The 20578-nt window shown below is 43.2% G+C and overlaps 1 protein-coding gene and 1 long non-coding RNA gene across 10 annotated transcripts in view; one reads left to right on the top strand and one right to left on the bottom strand.

The window, feature by feature from the left end:
• Positions 1 to 543: 543 nt before the first annotated feature.
• Positions 544 to 3793, bottom strand: LOC147577829 (uncharacterized). The gene is made up of 2 exons (XR_015254527.1): positions 3296 to 3793; positions 544 to 2983 (listed from the first exon to the last, which is right to left on the bottom strand). It is a non-coding gene; the product is annotated as an uncharacterized LOC147577829 (long non-coding RNA).
• Positions 3794 to 3836: 43 nt separating this feature from the next.
• EIF4G3 (eukaryotic translation initiation factor 4 gamma 3) overlaps positions 3837 to 20578 on the top strand; it is a 315852-nt gene continuing 299110 nt past the window's right edge. For 5 of the 9 annotated variants that reach the window (XM_086715926.1, XM_086715923.1, XM_086715919.1 and 2 more), the window contains exons 1-2: positions 3837 to 3976; positions 4322 to 4502. The gene's annotated coding sequence lies outside the window, so the exon portion shown is untranslated. Of the gene's footprint in view, positions 3977 to 4321; positions 4503 to 20578 lie in introns of those variants that run through there. The other 4 variants (XM_086715928.1, XM_086715927.1, XM_086715917.1 and 1 more) reach the window with 3 other exon arrangements.

Raw genomic sequence — 20578 nt, 5'->3', positions numbered from 1 at the left:
GAGAGAGAGGGGGGGAGGGGGGCAGAGAAAGGGGGACAGAGGATCTGAAGCGGGCTCTGAGCTGACAGCAGCTAGCCCCATGTGGGGCTCGGACTCATGAACCACAAGATCATGACCTGAGCTGAAGTCAGATGCTCAGCTGACTGAGCCACCAAGGAGCCCCCCTTTTTATGTTTTTAAACCTTCTTGGTCTCCCATCTCTAGGTCTTAATTCACTAGGGTCTAGATCTTGGATCACCAAGGTTCATGCCCAGCTCTACCCTTGTCAGGCCTTGGTGTTTGCATGTTGTTGAGTCGAACAGCAAATAATATATAAACCCCTCCGTGTCTACTAAGATGGCTTCTGTTGGCATAACATGGCTTGTCTTCATGCTGAAAGGCCAGTCCCCTCCAGGAGGAAAAATGAAAGGAGGAGAGAACGCTAGCTTGTAGCACTGTTTTCAAAAGTTTTCAGTTAAGAAGTTAAGGGGCCCTCCTGAGCCCAATCTTCATTCAGAGAAATAGCAGTGACCCCACATGATAACAAATAAGCAAAACTCCATCACCCAGCCATATGACATATATTAGTCAAATCTTCACCTGTCTGCTGGCTCTCTGAATGAGGATGGAGAGGTATATTTATTCTGGGGGGTGGAATGCTGGTCTGTGACAGAGGGAGCATGGTGGGCTCTGGGAAAAGCAGAAGTCAAAGGTACAACACTCCTCTTGTGGGCTAGCGGTGTCTGCTGCAGGACACTTTTGTCCTGTTTTCTCTGTACAGTGAGGCCTAGCCTGGGCTCTGGGATACCCAGGATGCCAGGGTAGCATGAAATCCTCTGATAATTCACAATTATCCTAGCCTTCAGCAACTTTCACATCCTATTTATTGAGTGCTAGATATTCAGGATATTTTAAATGACTAAGAAACATAACCAACAATTATTATGAGCCAGGGACTGGACTAAGTGCTTTGTGTTGGTTGCCTTATTTCTCATAATAGGAGGTAGAATCTGTTTTACAGATGAGAAAACCGAGGTCTGGAGAGGTTAAGTGATTTCTTCAAGGTCATACAGCTAATAAAAGGCAGGGCTAAGGGGCGCCTCGGTGGCTCAGTTGGTTAAGTCATGATCTTTGGCTCAGTCATGATCTCACAGCTCTTGGGTTTGAGCCCTGCATTGGGCTCTGTGCTGACAGCTCAGTCTGGAGCCTGCTTCGGATTCTGTGTCTCCCTCTCTCTCTGTGCCTCCCTGGCTTGCACTCTGTCTCGCTCTCAAAAATAAATAAACATTAAAAAAAAAAAAAAAAAGGCAGGCCTGAGAATCAAACTCAAGTAATTTGATTCCAATGGCTGTGCTTAGTTGCTTAACAGAGTGTCCTGAGAACTAAGCAGCCACTGCTTTGGGAGCCTTGCTCAGTCTGGGCAGTGAGAAAAGGCTGCCTGGAAGAGGTGAGGCCTGAGCCAACCAAGAGGAGCAGGAATGAGCCAATGGGCTAAGAAAGAGGGTGGTTTGGGGTTATAGGTAGTAGGAGCTGTCTGCAGACAGGCCTTGGTGCAGGGTGGGGGTGGGGAGTGCGGGAAAAGGAAAATGGCTTTGTCTGCTGTAGACCACTCCAGATGTGAGTGGCAGGATGGAGGCAGGGCCCAGGTCACGATGGATCTCCAATTTAGACTGGATCCTGAAGACAAAGGGGGAACCTTGGAGGGCCCTTAGCAGGCAAGTTCACAAAAGCAGCTGTGCGTGTCGACAACATCTCCCACAGTGGGGAGGTTGCTATGTTGAAGGAAATGTAGCATACCAGACCTGGAGTCAGATGCCTTGGGTCTGAATACCAGCCTTTCTACTTCAAAGTTATACAGGTTGCTTTTACCGGTCTTTGAGCCTCACTTTCTTCATTTGTAAACAGGATAGAAGAACACCTGACACAGTTGTTGAAAGGAGTAAAAGTCTAAGTGAAACGTGTAGCAGAGTTGTATCCTGGGCACATAGTAGGTGTTCAATAAATACTAGCCGCTCCGTGTGAGAGGGGAGGTGTTGAGTAGAGCCATGCTTTTGGATGAAAGAACACTCCACCTTTTTTTACTTTGTTCTCTGTAAGGCTCACCTCATTGCCTGGGGCCAGAATCTTATCAGAGACTTTTACATTATTTTGCCCAAGGTCTTTCCGGTTTTAAGAGAGATAATGCTCACAAAGTGCTTAGCACAGACCAGGCACACAGCAATCACCTGATGCTTATAGCTGTGATTAAGTTAGAAAATGAAACTAGTTTAGAGAATAGCAACGAAGCAATTATCAGTTATCTACTGTAAATAAGAAGAAACCCAATTCTTTCCCGGGAACAGGTTTTGATTGGGGAAGGAAGTCTGAGATCTCAGAATACGGAGGGAGAATCTGGGTGAAATGAACAACATGGGAATTTTTCCTGGAGCCAGTCATGCCTGGGGAAGAGCAGAAGATCCAATTCTAAATCACCGGGTACAACAAATCCAAACGGTTTAGGATTCCAGTGTATGAAGTAACTCCTGTCTTCCAGTCTGGAGATGGGGGATGAGGCATTTGGAGCTAGCAGAGACTATCAAGGATTAAACATCCACTATGTGTAGAGCTTTATGTGAATTGGGGGGGAAAATAAAGGAGGGCAGCAGGAGCAGTGTAGCAGGAGTCATAACCAAATTCGAGTTTGGACTCTGTCAACTACACCTGTCCAGGTGACTTTGGGAAAGTCTCTTGTCCGTTTTGAGCCTCAATTTTCTCAGCTCTCCTGTTGTGTGACAGTATTGAGCCTTTCTGAGCTTCGGTTTCTTTACCTGTAAAATGGGTGCTGTCTATTTAACAGGACTGTATGAGATAATGAATGTGAAGTGCTCTGTGCCTGGTAACCATTACTGCTGGGATCATTCCGTTGATCCCTGAGATTCCTTTCCACGCAATCACCTGTGCCGAGGACAAGGCCCCTGCCTTGGGGTGGCATGTGCGGGGTGGGGCTGGGCGGTCTTGGTCGGCCCTGTAGGAAGAGAAGGACAAGTGTCACCTTGGCATAGGCCACTGCAGAGCTGCTGCTGGTCGAGGGGCGCTCCAGTCATGGGGCAGGCCTTGGAAATATCCGTCCACAGAACCCCCGGACCAGGCTGCTGATTAGATGAGGGTTGCATCAGGTCCCCAGGCAACTTGGGAGTCGGCAAGGGTCTTCCAGAGGAAGGTGGAATTCAGATCCAGGCTTGGCTCTGCCCCTTCCCAGATGGGTGACCTTGGGCCAGTCACTTTTCCTCTCCCGGCCTCAAAGTGCTCTGGAAGCGAGGCTCCTCATTCCACTTACCCCTCAGAGTGTACTAGGGCGAAGTGACACAATGGACGCGAGCTGCATTAGAGGCCAGCGAGTGCTACTTATTATGCTAATAGATGCACGCAGCGGGTTCCTTTCCAGCGGTTTCACTCTGGTTAAGCGGTTCCTTCCACTGTAACCGAGGTTTCTCGCCTCGCTGCCTCCCGCCCCTGCGGGCAGGGCTCTGCGGACCGCAGGCTCCAGGGCCGTTGCCATTGTTCTTCGAGGCTGGGCGGCAGGGGAGGATTCTGGCGGACCAGACCTCGCCTTTGGTCTCTGCCTCCATCCCGCACCCCCGCGGCGGCGAGCCTGGGAAGCCCCTCTCGCCGATCTTTCCCGAGGAGGCGAGTCAGCCCCAGAGCTCTCCCGAACGGCGGCCGAAGACGCCCCCGAGCGTCTCCGAAGAATCCCGACCGCTCTCAGTCTCCGGAAAGAGCCGAAGGCGCTTCCCACCCTCGGCCTCCCGAGCCTCTCCGAAAAGGCCCGAAGTTTTCCGAGCGGCCGTCCTGCCGGACTGCTGGAGGCGGCCGCAGCGCCATGTTGGATGCTCTGCTCGTTGAGTGAAGAAAATCCGCCGGCATCGCCTGAGCCCCGCTACCGAGAAGGGCGCCGCTTCCCCCGGGGAGGGGGATAAAGACCCCCCGCCGCCGGCCCATGAGGATATTGCCGTGAAAGGTCCGGTCTCTCCGCCTCCTGCCCCCGCCGGGTCCGGCCCCCCCCCTGGGGTCGCGTTGTCACGGAGACCGGCAGCCGGTGGTGCTGGCCCGCGGGGCGGCTGCTGCTGCCGGCGGCGGCGGCGGCGGCGGCGGCGGCGGGCGTGTGTGACCGGCCCCGGCCCCCTCCTCCTCCTCCTCCCAGACTCCCCCCGGCCCCCCGCTCCCGCCGCCTCCCCGGGTCTGCCCCCATCCCGCCCCCCCGCTGCCCCCGGCCCCTGCACCCCGGCGCGCCCGGTCCCGCTCTGGGGGGGTTGGTGGCTTCGCTTTGCCATGAGTTTACCGCAGAAACCGGCTCTGAAATCAGGCTCAGCGGCTGCAGCAGGAACCGGACCCGGCACCGGAGCGGCGGCGGCGGCGGCAGCAGCGGTACCGCCTCCTCACCCGGCGGCAGCAGCAGCGGCGGCGGCAGCGGCGGCGGCGGCGGCGGCGGCAGCGGCCCCTCCTCACCCGAACATCAGGGCCCTCCAGACCCAGGCGCCCCAACAGTATCCTTTTCACCTTCCTGCCGGCCCTTCGGCTCCTCGCCACAGCCCAGGGGGCCCGTGGCTCCCCGGGGACCCTCCTGCCGGCTGCCACAGTCCAGCCAGGGAAGGGGCTGCCGCCCGAGTCCCCGCAGCCGGGTGGGCCGGAGCTTTTGGGGTGCCCCGGCGGCAGCAGCACTGCGTGGGGGGGGGGGGGGGCCCTGGACCCTCTGCAGTACTGTGAAAACTAGCTCCGCTCGGCCCGGCCTCTGCAGCCCTTCCCTTTTAGAGCTGGGGGACCCTTCCCCCTCCTCGCCTCCCCCTCCTCGCTTCCCCTCCCCCCCCCCCGCCTCTCCCTCCTCGCTTCCCCCCCGCCTCTCCCTCCTCGCTTCCCCCCCCCCGCCTCTCCCTCCTCGCACCCCCCCCCCCCCCGCCCCCCTTTATTAGGCCGAATTTGCTGATGCCTGGGACCAGCCCTGCGGGGAAGGCTTTTCTGATTGTTGTGAGGACTACACCCTCCTCCTCCTCCTCCTCCTCCTCCTCCTCCTCCTCCTCCTCCTCCCCCTCCCCCCCCCCCCGCGCCCCCTCCTCCTCCTCCACCACCACCACGACCTAGACGACCACCTCCTCCTCCTCTTCTCCCTCCTCCATCACGACGTCCTCGTCCTCCTCCTCCTCCTCCTCCTCCTCCTCCTCCTCCTCCTCCTCCACCTCCTCCTCCACCTCCACCATCTCCCTTTTGCTCCCCCTGCGGCGGGGCCTGGTGGGCTTCCCTACTTATTATTAGTACATAATAAACTTTGTTGGTAAATTTCCTGTTTGAAACTAAGCTCAGCTCGTTTCTGAGGTAAGTTGGATTTTAAATCTATGGTGAAAATGTACAGAAAGCACCCCCTCTGGCTAATGTTGTTTAGTGATGGGGGGGGCGGGTTGTGATGTGGTTTGTGGTGGAACGCGATCTGAGGAGGAAATGTTACACCGGACGCTTCCCTGTCTTTGACCTTTTTAAAGGAAGAGGAAGTTAACTGACATTACCCATCACCCTCAAAAGTCTCACTTCTTGGAAGGCTTGCGTTATGATGGATATTTTTAAAGACTTTAATTTCCTTTTCTTAGGCCTGATGTCTAGAGGGGATCAAGGCTCCTGGAGGAAATTCTAGCATTGACTGTATCTAATTTCATGTTATTTACTCGATTGTAGAATTTTTGGACAGCTTTGATTGAAAAGACTTGTTGGCGAGGTATTTTAGTCAGAAACTAGCCGGTGAAGGTAAAGCGATGAATTGATGAATTCCACGGAGATTTAGAAAGGTATTACTTACCTGAGAATAATATTTCATCATGCACCTTCCGTCCCCATCCGTTGTATTCGTGTAAATCAATAAATCACCATTGGATGTTAGATGTGTTGTGTTTTTGTATTTGTGTCATTTTGTGTTTGACTTCCAGAGAGGGTAGGGCGTTAGAGCGTATAACTGCTGTGAAGTCCACAGATGATTTCACAGTCCGTAGTTTGACTCCTGCCTGTATCGATTGCTTTGAGAAGGGAAAGGTATCTCCCTTCTGGAGTCATTTCAGGTCATCCTTTTGGTTTCTGTCAAGTGTCGTTTTCTCTGTTCTCTAAATATTGTTATTCAATCCAGGCAGTGTGGTGCAGAGTAAAGATAAATTCCGTTCCAGTGTGATGTGTGTACTGATTTCATAATGTTTTTAATCTGCATGATTCTGTTCAATTAAGAATTTTTCACGGTTGAGAATGCTAAGTGATACCTTAGTGTTGCTCATGGAAAATCTGGTTAGTTTTGATCAGTATCCCTAGTTGCTTTACTTTAGGAAAAAAAAGATTGGCTGATTTGCCTGCTTCAAGGTGGAGCTCAGTGCTGGATCTGTTGAACGTATCTTCATTTAGTGAGTTTGAATTCCTTTCTAATTTGTCTTTTTTTTTTTTTTTTTTTTGGTCTTGACTGCTCATGCGTGGTTAGGGTTATAAGCTTATGTACCATACCACCAAAGTAAACTCGTCAGTCCTAAATTGGAGCTATTTTGGCAATTTAGCATTCAAAGGAAGCCCATAGTGTTCTTGATGTGCAGAGTGATAAGTAAAGGACCAGTGCTTGGTGAATTTGGTGGTGTTACTTGGACACAAGGAGCTGCGACTTAGATGTTTCAAATGTGCTTTTTCTCAAGGCATTTCACAAAGAAAGGACTTATAAAAGCTCTGAGTTGGTTGCAACATGAAAGTAGTTACTAATACTGCAACAATTGTTAAAGGGCATAAATTTAAGGTGTAATTTCCAATGGAGATGATTCTTAACGCCTGTTTGTAGTAATAATGGGGTAGTTGATTTTATGTGGCTTTGCGTTTTTGCTTTGCCTCGTGTCAGAAGAAATTAAAATTCTTGATGTATTTCACAGTTCTGTTATCTTTTTGCTTTATGTACTGCAAGGTTTCAGTTAGTAACATCTAAAAGCTCGTATAGTAAATGAGGTATAGGTTACATGTCATTAGAACAAAACGATGAAATGTTATCCATGGTAGTGGGGAATTGGTTAAAATGGATCCAAATAGAGCAGTGCCGCTTTTCTACCCTGAGGGAGTGTGGGAATTTGTATCTGTTTGAGGAGAGTGGTCATTATGTGATAAGTTGACACGCAGGAAACATTGATACTGGGGTGAAAGCTGGAGTTGCTCTTTCTATGGCTTGGTTAGCTCTCCAGTTCCTCAAAACATATGGGTGCAGTTGTGTTCGAATTGAATTAATAAGTTCACGTAGTATTTTAAATTTGTAAAAATACTGAAAGGAGATTCACCTGACAAAGTGTCCTTCGTTTGTACTTAGTGTTCAAGTGACAAATCAGAAATGAAGGGAAATGTTGGCAGTAATGAATTTCAATATAAACCGGGACCTGCTCAAGTAGACTTTGTTCTTACATGGCAGGCCCAGAAAACCACTGCAGGTACAGGCCTTTGACTGCAAAGAGGCAGGGATTGGGGCTTGGGAAGGAATGGGACATGCTGAAGGGTGGCAGGGATGGTGGAAGGGTGGCAGGGATGAAAGGATAAGCCCTGCTGTGAAAAGTGCTACTGGTGAGGCAGGAAGATGCTTAGAGTTTCTATGACACAATCCAATATGAATAGTTTATGAAATTGGCACTTAAAGATACTTGCCTTGAGATATGCTCAACCCAGCTTCCTCGTATGAGCTTCCCAGAAGCTCTGTTGAGCATCTTAAAAGTGATTCTTAACCTTTTCTGGGTAACAAACAACTTTGACATTTTTGATGAAAGCTTATAGACCTCTCCACAGAAACTGTTGCTTACATTTTCAGGGGCTTCTTGGACCTCCCCTTAAAACCTAGTCCCTTGAGATGGAAATTGCTTACCCTTCAGATAATTAAAGGTAAATGAGTTTGAATTTAGGTGCCCAAATAGTTCTGACTTAGAACAATTTTGAGTCTGTTAGGAATACACAGTGTTCTATTTATACGGAAAGACTTCAGGGTGTCATTTCTCCCAGAGCTGCTGACACTTCTGGGGAGTCTAGTTACTGTTTTGGGGCAGCCAGTTGGGTTAAAAAAAATCAGGGCAGTGGGTTCTTTGAAGGAACTAGATTTGGTAAAGGCCTCTGGCAACCCCAAAATGACATATATTAAAAACAAGTATGCCCATTGGCTTTTCATTTTGTTTTCGTTTTTTTTTTTTTTTTTTTTTATTTAAAAAATTTTTTTTTTTTTCAACGTTTTTATTTATTTTTTGGGACAGAGAGAGACAGAGCATGAACGGGGGAGGGGCAGAGAGAGAGGGAGACACAGAATCGGAAACAGGCTCCAGGCTCTGAGCCATCAGCCCAGAGCCTGACGCGGGGCTCGAACTCCCGGACCGCGAGATCGTGACCTGGCTGAAGTCGGACGCTTAACCGACTGCGCCACCCAGGCGCCCCTCATTTTGTTTTCTGTGTTGATTTTCAGTTCTGTAGGTTGAAGCCAATAACATTTGTTTTTTTCTCTTTTTTGCTTCTTTACCAAAGCTAGATCTGAGTAATAATAATAGTAGTATTCATTTATTGAGTGCCTACTCCTCTAGGTACCATACATGCATGGTTTTACTTAATTCTCACAAGAATCCTTATGAGGTAGGTAGTGTCTCTGTTTTATAGATGAGGAAACTGAAGAGCAGAGAAGTTAAATAATGTTCCCAAGGTTGTCCATCTAGTAATTGGTGGCCCGCAGTTCAGACCGTGGTATGACGAGCTCCCAAGCTCACAAGTGTCCTTTCTACTGTGCCACGTTCCTTCTTACCACGTCTGCATATGAGAGTGGGAAGTAGCTAGGGGAAGGTCTGTATACAGTAAAGAGGCTCTGTGGAGTAATCTAGACTGCCATGATACTGTATCTTGTTTTAATTAGTTCATAGCCACATACTGCTAGACAAGTAGGTTATCTTTACCTCACTGAGCCTTGCAGCATAAGAATAGGCCTGCCTCATTTGACTCCGTGCCTGTTTCTGCTTGTTCAGAAGTTAGCAAGGCCTCCAGCAAAATACCATTGTAACTAGCAACTAGAACTCTTAATTCATGAAGCGGCCAGCAGTCTCTCTATTCCTAAGCCCCACCACCAACAAAGATGGATGTGTGGTCTTAAAGGGCAGATCCTCTTCTAGGAAGAAGAGGGGGAGATTGATGCAAGATGATGCAGAAGGAAGAACGTGACTTAGACGCCGGAGTCACACTAGCTCTTGCCTCTGCCGCTCCTAGGCTTACAAGTCTTAAAGTGTGGTATTTTCTGTCAAACGGAGATGAAACCACGTAAAGACTGATGATATGTTGTTTTTCCACATTGGGGTTTTTGATAAGATTTTTACAAAAAGTTCTGTTGCTAAAAAATATTTGAAAACCATGTTTTGTTATTTTTGTTCTTTTAATGTTTATTTAGTTTGGGAGAGAGCTTGCTTGGATGCAAGCAGGGGCGGGGCAGAGAACAAGAGTTGGACGCTTAACTGACTGAACTACCCAGGCGCCCTGAAAACCATGCTTTAAATCATAATAGGGTTGCCACGTTTTAGCCATTTATATTGGGGATTTAATGTAAGTGGCAGGTTTTAAAATGCATTTGTTCTTTTTTTGAGCACCTACTGTGTGCCAGACTCAGTGCTAGATCTAGGTTTGAAAAGCTTTTGCCTTCAGAGAAGTTGGTCCCGACAAGTGAATGACAATACCATGAGGCAAGTACCTTCATAACTCTGCTGTAAGAGCTTACTTAGTCTTATGGAAAGGAGGAATTAGAGCTTAGAAAAAACTGACATCTAAGCTACATTAGAAGAATTGAGTAAGAATTACCTGAGGTGTCAGAGCTTTCTCCTGCCAGCTGACTTTTGCCAATTCCATTGCTATTGCTGCTGCATAGAACTTTAGTAAATGGATTTCAGTCACGTTTCATGTTTTTAGCAGGAGCAGAGAAGCTGGAGGAGGTAGCCCAGAACATGGTAACCAAAACACAGTTGCCACAGATTCAAAGTATCTTCTGCACCATAATCTGAAGAATTAGAGTATGAGAAGATACATTTCAGATCTGCTCTCTGTGGTTGGTCCTTTCCTAGTCTCCTTCCCACTCCTCCCATAATACCTCCCTGTCCTTTTGAAACTAGATTTTGACCTGGAAACAGTACCAGCTAGCTTTGAAATATAAGTAAATTTAGCTTGATGTGTTGAGAAGTGTACCTGATTTGGAGTTAAAAGAAAATCTGGATGTGAGTTTGAGTTTTCAATTTTTACAGAGGTATTATCCTGGAATAGTCACATAACTGCTCTAGGCATCAGTTTCCCTTTCTCTAAAATGGAGGAATTAGACTAGTTTATTAAGTGACTCTCTTGAATTACAGTGGTTTATAAGTCTGAAGATTATGGTGTGAGGTTTGTTTTGTTCTTCCAAGTAGGTAGGAAGGATTTGTAGAGACCTACTAATGGATTCTTTGTCTGATGGTCAGTAACATGTTTCTGTGGTGACATATTGACATTAGAAGCATGCTAGCATGGATCATGCGGAGGGCAACTTGCTTATATTAGAAGCCTCTGGTTTGGGGCTTATTAAAGTTAGATTTAGGGGCGCCTGGGTGGCTCAGTTGGTTAAGTGTCGGACCCTTGATTTTGGCTCATCACGGTTTGTGAGTTTGAGCCCTGCATTGGGATCTGCGCTGAAGTGTGAAGCTTGCTTGGAATTCTCTCTCTCCCCCTTTCTCTGCCCCTCCTGTGCGACCTCTCACTCTTTCTCTCTCTCTCAAAATAAATAAACTTTTAAAAAAAGGACTAAATTAAACAAAAATAAAGTTAGAATTAGACAGACTGAAATGCCTCTGTGACTTCCTTATCTTCGCCTCTTGTGACAGCGAAGATTGTATGATGACTTGAGACCATAAAATAAGGTGGCCATGGCTGGATGCTGGCTGGCTCTCATTGATGATAACAGGTAATTCATTATGAGGTATAAGGGAAAGTAAATTTTGGAGTAAACTCTTGTGATGAGACACGATCTATTTTTATTGTAGGAATAATACTCCTAGCTAATATAATAGGAGACTGTTTCCTGATTAATAGCCAGGTGCCTGACTTCAAGCAGTGTATACATTGCAGCTGAGATTTACATCGATGAAGTATTGCAAGATCCCAAGCTACTTCTGAATTCTCAAATGGCTCCTAGTTCTTTGGCTTGCTGCCAACCAGAGGGAGTTTTTTGAATCTTGTAGCCTCAGCTGAAATTTGAGATAGTTTAAACTATTTTAAGTACATTTGAAATTTGTCAGTTTTTATGACCTTTATTAACTAGTAGCAGTTTTGTACTTTTTCAAGCCCATGTGTGTTCCCTCTCATGAGATTCTAAATTTTATCAGTAGAATGTGAGGTCCCTAAAGGCAGAGATTTTTGTCAGTTTGGTTTGCTGTTGAACTGCCAGCACTTGGAGCAGTCCGTGGTAGATACGAAATCTGTAAATGTTTGTTGAAATGTTGGTTAAGTTAGTCTGGGGATCTGTTTTAGGATAAGTTTTAGGGCTAATATAGATGGAACCACAAGACTGCCCTAAAATTGTTTTGTGCTGGTAAGTAATTGATAATAGTTCCATAATTTTATTTGAGATGGAATAACATGGACCCAGTTTACAAAGTCATCTAATGTGGTTGAGTTGCCTTTGAAGAATAGATACATGTGATTTGGGTTGGTAGAAGGCCAAAGAGGAAAAACATTTATAGTTAAATGTTACTATTAAAAATTTTGTTTTATGATTCTACGAGTAACATAATCAAATCAGGAAATTAAAAAATACGGATAAGTAGAAAGTCACTCATAATCTTAGTATATAGAGACAACCACTGTTAACATTTTGGTATATTTTTTTCTGTACTTCTTTTCCTTTTTTTAAAAAAATTTTAAAAAGTTTTTATTTAATTTTGAGAGAGAGAGACAGAGAGAGAGAGAGAGACAGACAGACAGACTGTGCAGGCAAGCAAGCAGGGGAGGGGGAGAGGGAGAGAGGAAGAGCCCCAAACAGGCTGCGTGCCAACCCTGGGCTCGATCTCACGAACTTCGAGATCAGGACTTAAGCCAAAATCAAGAGTCAGACTCTTAACCCACTGAGCCACCCAGGCTCCCCTTCTATACTTTTTTCTATGGACTTTAAGGGGCTTAAATTCTGCCCTTTTTTTTGTAACCTAACTTGAGGTCAAATTACATATAAAGGTTTTTTTTTTTTAAATACTTGACAATTTTATTGTTAAAAAATGACATATATGTGTGTATATACATACGTATGTATACATACGTGTGTGCATATGTATATATGCACATGTATATATGTATATATATGTATATATACATATATATATATATATATATATATATATATATAGTTTTGTATCTTGCTTATTTTGTTATTTAATTCTCCACCAGCAGAAAAGGCTTTTTGGTTGGTTTTCTTAATTTGGAATGAATTATTTTTTGTTCTTTGGCAAGGTTTTCTTGAGGATACTCTTTTACCTTTGATTTGTACTCAGAAGGTAGGACTGTACATTAGAAAGATAAGAGCTGAAACCTTTATCAGTGAGTCAAATGTTTTTGAGTTACTGTGGCCAAAATGTTTTGCATTATTTATAACATTAAATTTGATGTAACTTCACAGGTTTTTTTGCTCCTACAAATATGTACATTTTTTTTACTGTCCTTTTGAATTCATCTTCATGTATTCAAGCATATTAAACTAAAACAAGAAAAAAAAAAAAAGACTGGTGGCCAAGGTGGTATTTACTCCAGATAGTTTTGGAATGTATACATGCTATCATGATAGCTCCTTTAATTGTTTTTCAGGAAATGTTGGTGTTATATGGAGTGATTGGAAGGAAGGAGGAAAAAACAATAAGGGATTCATGTGGGGTTAGAGAACTTGAAGTCTGGGAACAAACAATTTTGGAATGACAGGACGGGGGGTAGGGGAACAGGGTGGCGGTAAAGTAAATACAGCCAATTTTGAGCCAGAATACAGCATTTTTAAAAAACATTTATTCACCTTTGAGAGAGAGAGAGAGAGAGAGAGACAGAGTGCAAGCAGGGGAGGGGCAGAGAGAGAGGGAGACACAGAATCTGAAGCAGGCTCCCGGGGAGCTGACAGTGCAGAGCCTGACATGGGGCTCAAACTCACAAACTGCGAGATCATGACCTGAGCCAAAATTGGAGATTTAACACACTGAGTCATGCAGGTGCCCCCAGAATACAGTATTTTACGGTGAGAATGGAAAGGTAGAATAGAGAGGGATGTAAGAAAGGGTGGGAAGACTCCTGGCTTTTTCTAGACTCCAGAAAATAGCATATAAGAGAAAGAATTTGAACTGAAAGATGAATTTAAAAAATATTGGAAACAAGAGTTTAAGACTATGGTCAGGGTTTGGATGGGCAGAGGGGAGTGGATTGTGGTGAGTGAGCAATCAGCTTGAACAAAGGTTTGGGCTTGAAATAAGCATGCTGTATGCTGGGTTGTGAGAATCCTTATTAGTGTGCTTGGAGTGGAGGGCTCTTGTGGTAGAATGCTTGAAATAATGGATCCACGTGTTAGAGGGCTTTGAATCATTAAGAGAAGGTTAGGGGCGACTGGGTGGCTCAGTCGGTTGAGACTCCGACTTTGGCTCAGGTCATGATCTCACCGTCTGTGGGTTCAAGCCCTGCGTCGGGCTCTGTGCGGACAGCTCAGAGCCTGGAGCCTGCTTCCGATTCTGTGTCTGCCTCGGTCTCTGACCCTCCCCTGTTCATGCTCTGTCTCTCTCTGTCTCAAAAATAAATAAATGTTTAAAAAAAAAAAATAAGAGAAGGTTAGGCTTCATTTGTGAGAAAGAAACCGTTACTTTTTTTTTTTTATGGCTTTATTGAAATACAGTTTGCATACCACACAAGCCACCCGTTTAGAGTCTACCATTCAGTAATTTTATGTTCACAGAGTTGTGCAGCTATCACCAAAATCAATTTTAGAACATTCTCATCACTCCCAAAAGAAACCCATTGGACTTCCCATTTCCACCTCCCTAATTCTGCCTGAAGCAAATACTAATCTGTTTTCTGCCTCTGTAGATTTGCCCATTCTGCATATTTCGTATAAATGATACAGTATAATATGTAGTCTCTTGTGACTGGTTTCTCTCACTTTGCATAATGTTTTCAAGGTTCATCTGCATTGTAGTATGTTTCAATACTTTTTTTCAATTGCTGAATACTGTTCTGTCACATTTATTCATCAGTTGGTGGACATTTGGGTTGTTCACCTTTTTGACTATTACGTACAGTTATGCTATGAATGTTTAACGTGGATATATGTTTTCATTTCTCTTGGGTATATACTTTGTACAGTTGCTAGGTTTTATAAGGTAACTCCACGTTTAACATTCTGAGAAAGTGCCAAACTTTTTCCAAAGTTTGCGCCATTTTACATTCCTACCAGCAAAGTATGAGTGTTGCAACACTTGTCATTGTCTTTTTTTATTATAGGCCATCCTAGTGGGTGTGAAGTGATATCTTATTATGGCTTTGATTTATATTTCCTTGATGGCTAATGATATTGAGCATTTTTTCTTGTGTTTAGTGGCCATCTGTCTTTGGAGAAATGTCTGTTCAAATCCTTTGCCCAGTTTTTAATGGGTTTATTATTGAGTTGTTAAGAGTTCTTTATATATTCTAGATCCAAGTCCCTAATCAGATATAACATTTACAAAGATTTTATCTCATTCAGTGGGTTGTCTTTTCATTTTCTTGGTAGTGTCCTTTGATGCACAAAAAAATTTTTTTTTTTTAATTTTTTTTTTCAACGTTTATTTATTTTTGGGACAGAGAGAGACAGAGCATGAACGGGGGAGGGGCAGAGAGAGAGGGAGACACAGAATCGGAAACAGGCTCCAGGCTCCGAGCCATCAGCCCAGAGCCCGACGCGGGGCTCGAACTCACGGACGACCGCGAGATCGTGACCTGGCTGAAGTCGGACGCTTAACCGACTGCGCCACCCAGGCGCCCCTGATGCACAAAAATTTTTAATTTTGATTAAATCAAATGTTTTTTTTTTCCCCCCTTTTGTCATTTGTGCTTCCTTAGTGTGTGTGTAAGAAGGCTTTCCCTAATCCAAGGTCATGGAAATTTACTCCTTTTTTTACCCTAAGATTTTTACAATTTTAGCTCTTACACTGAGGTCTTTGATCCATTTGGAGCTAATTTTTGTGTATGATGTGAAGTAGAGGTCCAGATTTATTCTTTTGCATGTGACTATTCAGTTGTCTCAGTACTATTTGCTGAAAAGAGCATTCTTTGAATTGTCTTGATGCTTTGTCAAAAATCAATTGTATTTCTTTTGTTTCTGTTTTTTATTTATTGGGAAACTGACATGATGGAAACAGTGTTTTTGAAGATTTGTTGAGGTGTGAAAGTTGGAAGATTTATTTATTTAAGTAATCTCTCCACCCAGCGTGGGGCTTGAACACCCAACCTTGAGATGAAGAGTTGCTTGCTCTACTGACTGAGCCAGCCAGGGGCCCTGACATGTGCAAGTTGAAATAAGGAGCAGGAAAGATTAAGAGACTAGGAATGACATCACAGAAATACATTTAAGGTTTTATCATCTATTAAATGCTTGAGATTTTTTGAGGTGTGCTCTTTATGAAATATGACTTATTGAAGAAATGAATTTTGATCATTTCCACCTCTTGTGTAATGCCTAAAAAAACAGAAGAGCTACTCAAAAGAGATTTTGCTTATCTTTATTATTAAGATAAATTCCTATTAAGCAGTGATAGCTTTGTGAAAAATAACACATGGGCATTTGACTATTTTGCTGTGCTGGGAAGAATTGAAATTGTAAGTTACAAATTCTTGGGTTATTTGTATTATTGTATTTCACATAGGATATTAGTTCTGCCTAGAGCATTTATATAAGTTTCAAATTAAATTTGATTTTGTATTTATTAGGTTATACCCTCAGGCTATTCTAATGTGTATACTATTATAAAGAAATAAAATTGGGAAATACTGCTCACCTCTTGTCTAATAGGATCCTTTCTGCTATTCAGGAAAAGACCACACTAATGAGGCTTTTTGTAACCTTTCAGGTCTAATAAAAATGGTTTTGGACAAAGATTTTCCACAGTCACACAATCTCACACACACACACACATACACGCAAAGTCTCTTCAGTGACTTGAAATATTACAGTGTGGGAATAGGGTTGCTTATTTTTTAAGATTTTATCTACTTTTAAGTCTTATGAATTGTTATGTATATCTTTAGCTTAGCTCATTAAATACGTGAAGAAAGTGGATCTTAATTACCGATGGAAAATTTTAATGACCTCAAGTACCTGATTAATATTGTTGAGGCTTTGAGGCTAATATATTCATCTGATACTTTCAATATTACATTGTTGATCTTTTTTAGAAGTATAAGAATTTGGAACCAGTCCAACCTCCTGAGGTAACTGCTGTTTCAAACGCAGACAGCAGAGTACTTGACCTTAGCTTAATATCTTTTACATTGTGACTGGGTGAGTATACTTGAATGTGGTACATTTTAGGTAAGATACTGAAAGCTGAATGCTGCTCTGGAAAGTCAGTGATTTTATTCTTTTTTTTTTTTTTTTTTTTTAACATTTATTTTATTTTTGAGAGAGAGCATGAGCGGGGGAGGGGCAGAGAGAGAAGGAGACAAAGAATCCAAAGCAGGCTCCAGGCTCCAAGCTGTCAGCACAGAGCCTGAGGCGGGGGTTGAACTCATGAACTTTGAGATCATGAACTGAGCTGACTGAGCTACCCAGGTGCCCCTTATTCTTGACTTTTGAAAATCGTAATTAAAAGATACAAGCATATAAGCATGTACTGGCTTACTTTCCTTTTATGCAGTCTTCTTTGGGGATCTTTGGTGTACCTTTCTGGTCCGGTCTCCCAGGGGCATTTGTTCCTGAGCTTGAGGGAGATGCCTCTAACTTGCCAAAGCATCAAGTTAGTACAGACTCAAGTTGATTTGATATTTTTAATAACAGTAACCACTTTGACTTAAGATCTCCTTTCTCCTGTAATGGTCCTGGTTTGGATGGTACATTATACAGTCATCCTATCTAGTAACCTTTATGTAGAGTTTAGAAAATTAGGAGTCTTTATGCTATTTCTAGGTAAGTCATTGATATTTTGTGAAGCAGCAAAATACCTTATATCCTTTCATCTAACGGTTTGTATTAGGTCTTTTAGTTATAAAGGCCTTTGACATTAGCATGTGAACTAAATAGGAGCAAGGTATTGTCAGCCTCTTTAAAAAAATGAAACTTTATTTGAACTTAATTAATTAATTTAAGATTTTATTTTTGAGTAATTGCAACACTCAACATGGGGCTTGAACTTACAACCCCAAGATCCCAAGAGTCACATGCTCCACCAGCTGAGCCAGCCAGATGCCCCGAACCCTGAATAATTTAGACTTAAAGAAAACTTGCCAAAATAGTAGTAGGAGTTCTCTTACATACCTTGTCTCCTTCCCCTAATGTTAACATCTTCCGTAACCATATTACAGTTATCAAGCACAGGAAATTAACAGTGATACACTATTATCAAACTGCAAACCTTATTATAATTTTTACTGGCTTTTCCACTGTTCCTTTTCTGTTTCAGCATCCCACATTGCATTTGGTTATTATTTCTCCTTAATCTCCTTTAGACTGTAATTGTTCCTTTCTTTAATCATTTATTTATCAAACACAGAGTCTCGGTGCAGAAAGTAAGTCTACCCATGCTTTTCATTAAATTGAAGGCTTTGGTCTGTTCATAAAGTTAGCATTTGTGAAAATTAGTGTCAATGATAAGGTATTTGTCTTCTAGAATCATATTTATGAAAGTAGCTTATTTACTTTTCAATTGAAGGCTCAACTGAAGGGAACAGGATAACTAGTAATGGCAAGGTTAAGATGCTCAAGGGAGAAGGAAAAATGTAATGAAATCTTGAGAAAAGAGAGAAGTAGAAAGGGGAAGGGAAATATTGATCATTGTTTTGATTCCACAGATTAAGCTAATAGTGCCTGATGCTTGGTACATACACAATAATTATTTATTAAATGACCAAAGGAACAAGTGTTTATTAAATAACAGCATGTGCTAGTTGTTGACAGAGATACAAAATAAACCTGATGGGGCCTCTGCCTCTTAAGTGCCCTTACTCATTTAACAGATGGAAGTAAACTGGACATGTTTGGAAATAAGGAGATGGAGGTCAGATGAGCAGAGAGGGCTAGACAAATCTGTGGAAATAGAAGCATAACAGAGAGTCCAGAGGAAAGCAAATGTTCTTAGTAGTCGATGCAGTGTCTGCTGATGTGAAGATGGCGAAGCTACAGAAAAGACGAAGAAGCTGCTGAGGGGAAAGAGGAGAGAGAACTCCGAAAACAGTCTTACAGCTTTCCAGATTTGGTTTCCACTGAGCTTTATATAGACAGGAGAAAGTGATACTTAATATGTGAAAGGTAGCCTTTTGGCTTAAACTCTGAACTCTGCCTGTGTAATTGTTGCTACATTCAAGGAAGATTGGAGACTGAGGAGAAATTCTTTCCAGTGTTTCTTTGCAAGTTTAAATTAGTCCTCGAAAGGCTTTGGTTTGGGTAGTTACATTTGTCTATACTTTTGCTTATTTTCTATAATAATCACATTTTTTATAATTTAAAACAACCTTTAAAAACCTTTAAATCACTTACTACCTGCCTTGGCTGTTCATAGGCTGCTGTTGGGATTCTGGGCAGCAGTTACGAAATCATCACTTTAAATCTACATGTTTTGGGAGTGCCTGGGTGGCTCAGTTGGTTAAGCATCTGACTTCAGGTTATGATACTGCTGTTTGTGGGTTCAAGCCCTGTTTCGGGCTCTTGTGCTGACAGCTCAGAGCCTGGAGCCTGCTTCAGATTCTGTATCTCCCGACCCTCCCCCCACCAACCTCTTGCTGCCCTTCCCCCACTTCGTGCTCTGTCTCAAAAATAAACATTAAAATTTTTTTTTAAATCCACATTTTTTTTTTTTTTAAAAGTAAACTCTAAGCCCAGTGTGGCACTCAAACTCATGACCTTGAGATCAGGAGTTGCATGCTCTACCAGCTGAGCCAGCCAGGCACCCCTGAATTCACATTTTTAATGAAAGATCTTTATATGCTGATCAGGAATTAAGCATAGCATAATAAACTCATTGTTACCACTCGTAATTGGTACATTTTAAGCGGAAGAAAAGGAACTGATGTTTTAGTTAGCCAGTCTTTGCCTCGTTATTGTGGATTGACTTACAATTTCTTAGGCTTTTTGAAACAGTGAAAATAGCTCATGGATGATGAATTTGTGGACCTAAGGAGACTGGCTTACAAATTGGTAACTGCTTAGTTCAATATTTATACTAACTGGGGACTGATGATTTGGCAAGCTGTTTCACATGGAGTGTAAAACAAAGCAGAATTGGGATACATTCTCCATAGGTTTTTAAAGAAAAAGTTGTTTTCTTGTTATGTATTCTGGTTTAGTCATTCAGTAGATGTTTGTTGAGCACTGAGGGATTAGAAATAAGTCTTTGTCTTTGAGAGACTTACAGTCCTACTGCAGGAGACAGATATATAAGAAGGTAAGTGAACAGGAGTCAGTAAGCACAAGGCCTATGGGAGCCTTGTGGGACCCTATGGGGAGGGTCATTCATCTTGGGGGTGGGGTGGAGGAGGATTGGGAGGAATGAGGGAAGAGGCTTCCTCAAGAAGGGGACACCTCTAAATTGAATCTGGAAGGATGAATGTGCCATATGAAAGAAAGTGGTTGGGAAAAGAGTATTCCAGCCAGGAATCAGCATGTACAGAAACTCAAGACAGTGAAAAATGACTTGTTCAGCATTGCTAGAGTAACAGTTTGGAGTGAAGAAGTGGACAGATAGAGGCCACAGAAAGGGCATTATAAGTCAGACTAAGGAGCTTGGAGTTCACCCAGATGACAGAGGGGAGCCATCACAGCTGTAGGCTAGGGGAATGATAACGGTCATTTTGAGATTTAGGAGGACCATTCTGCAAGGTTGTTAGGAGGCAGGATTGGTTTATGTATTTGTAGTAAAGAATTCGAATCCAAGATTGACGTGTGAGTTATAATTTTTACTTGGAACTTTTAAAAGTAGGTTGTATATACTTTTACTGAGGGTGGCTTTGAGTTTGTTTATTTTCTTATCTGCAGTTTTCCAGATTTATGAAACATGCATAGATATTTTTGTTCAAGAAAACTTGGAGCTATGTAAATTTCCATGGTTGTTACCCAACATGCATTTAAAGATCACTTGAATTTCACATATTTTATTTATTTTTTAAAAATGTTTGTTTATTTTGAGAGAGAGCGAGCTAGCAAGTGGGGGAGGGGCAGAGAGAGGGAGACCCAGAATCTCAAGCAGGCCCCATGCTGTCATTGCAGAGCCCAATGTGGGGCTTCAACTCAGACTGCGAGATCATGACCTGAGCTGAAACCAAGAGTCATGAGATGAAACCAAGAGTCGGATGCTTAACAGACTGAGCCACCCAAGCACCCTGAACTTTATATATATTAAAA

Source organism: Puma concolor, chromosome C1, assembly GCF_028749965.1.
Source record: "Puma concolor isolate L17-30 chromosome C1, mPumCon1.1.hap2, whole genome shotgun sequence".
In the NCBI taxonomy this organism is placed as follows: Eukaryota; Metazoa; Chordata; class Mammalia; order Carnivora; family Felidae; genus Puma; species Puma concolor.
This window is presented reverse-complemented; position numbering and strand designations above follow the sequence as displayed.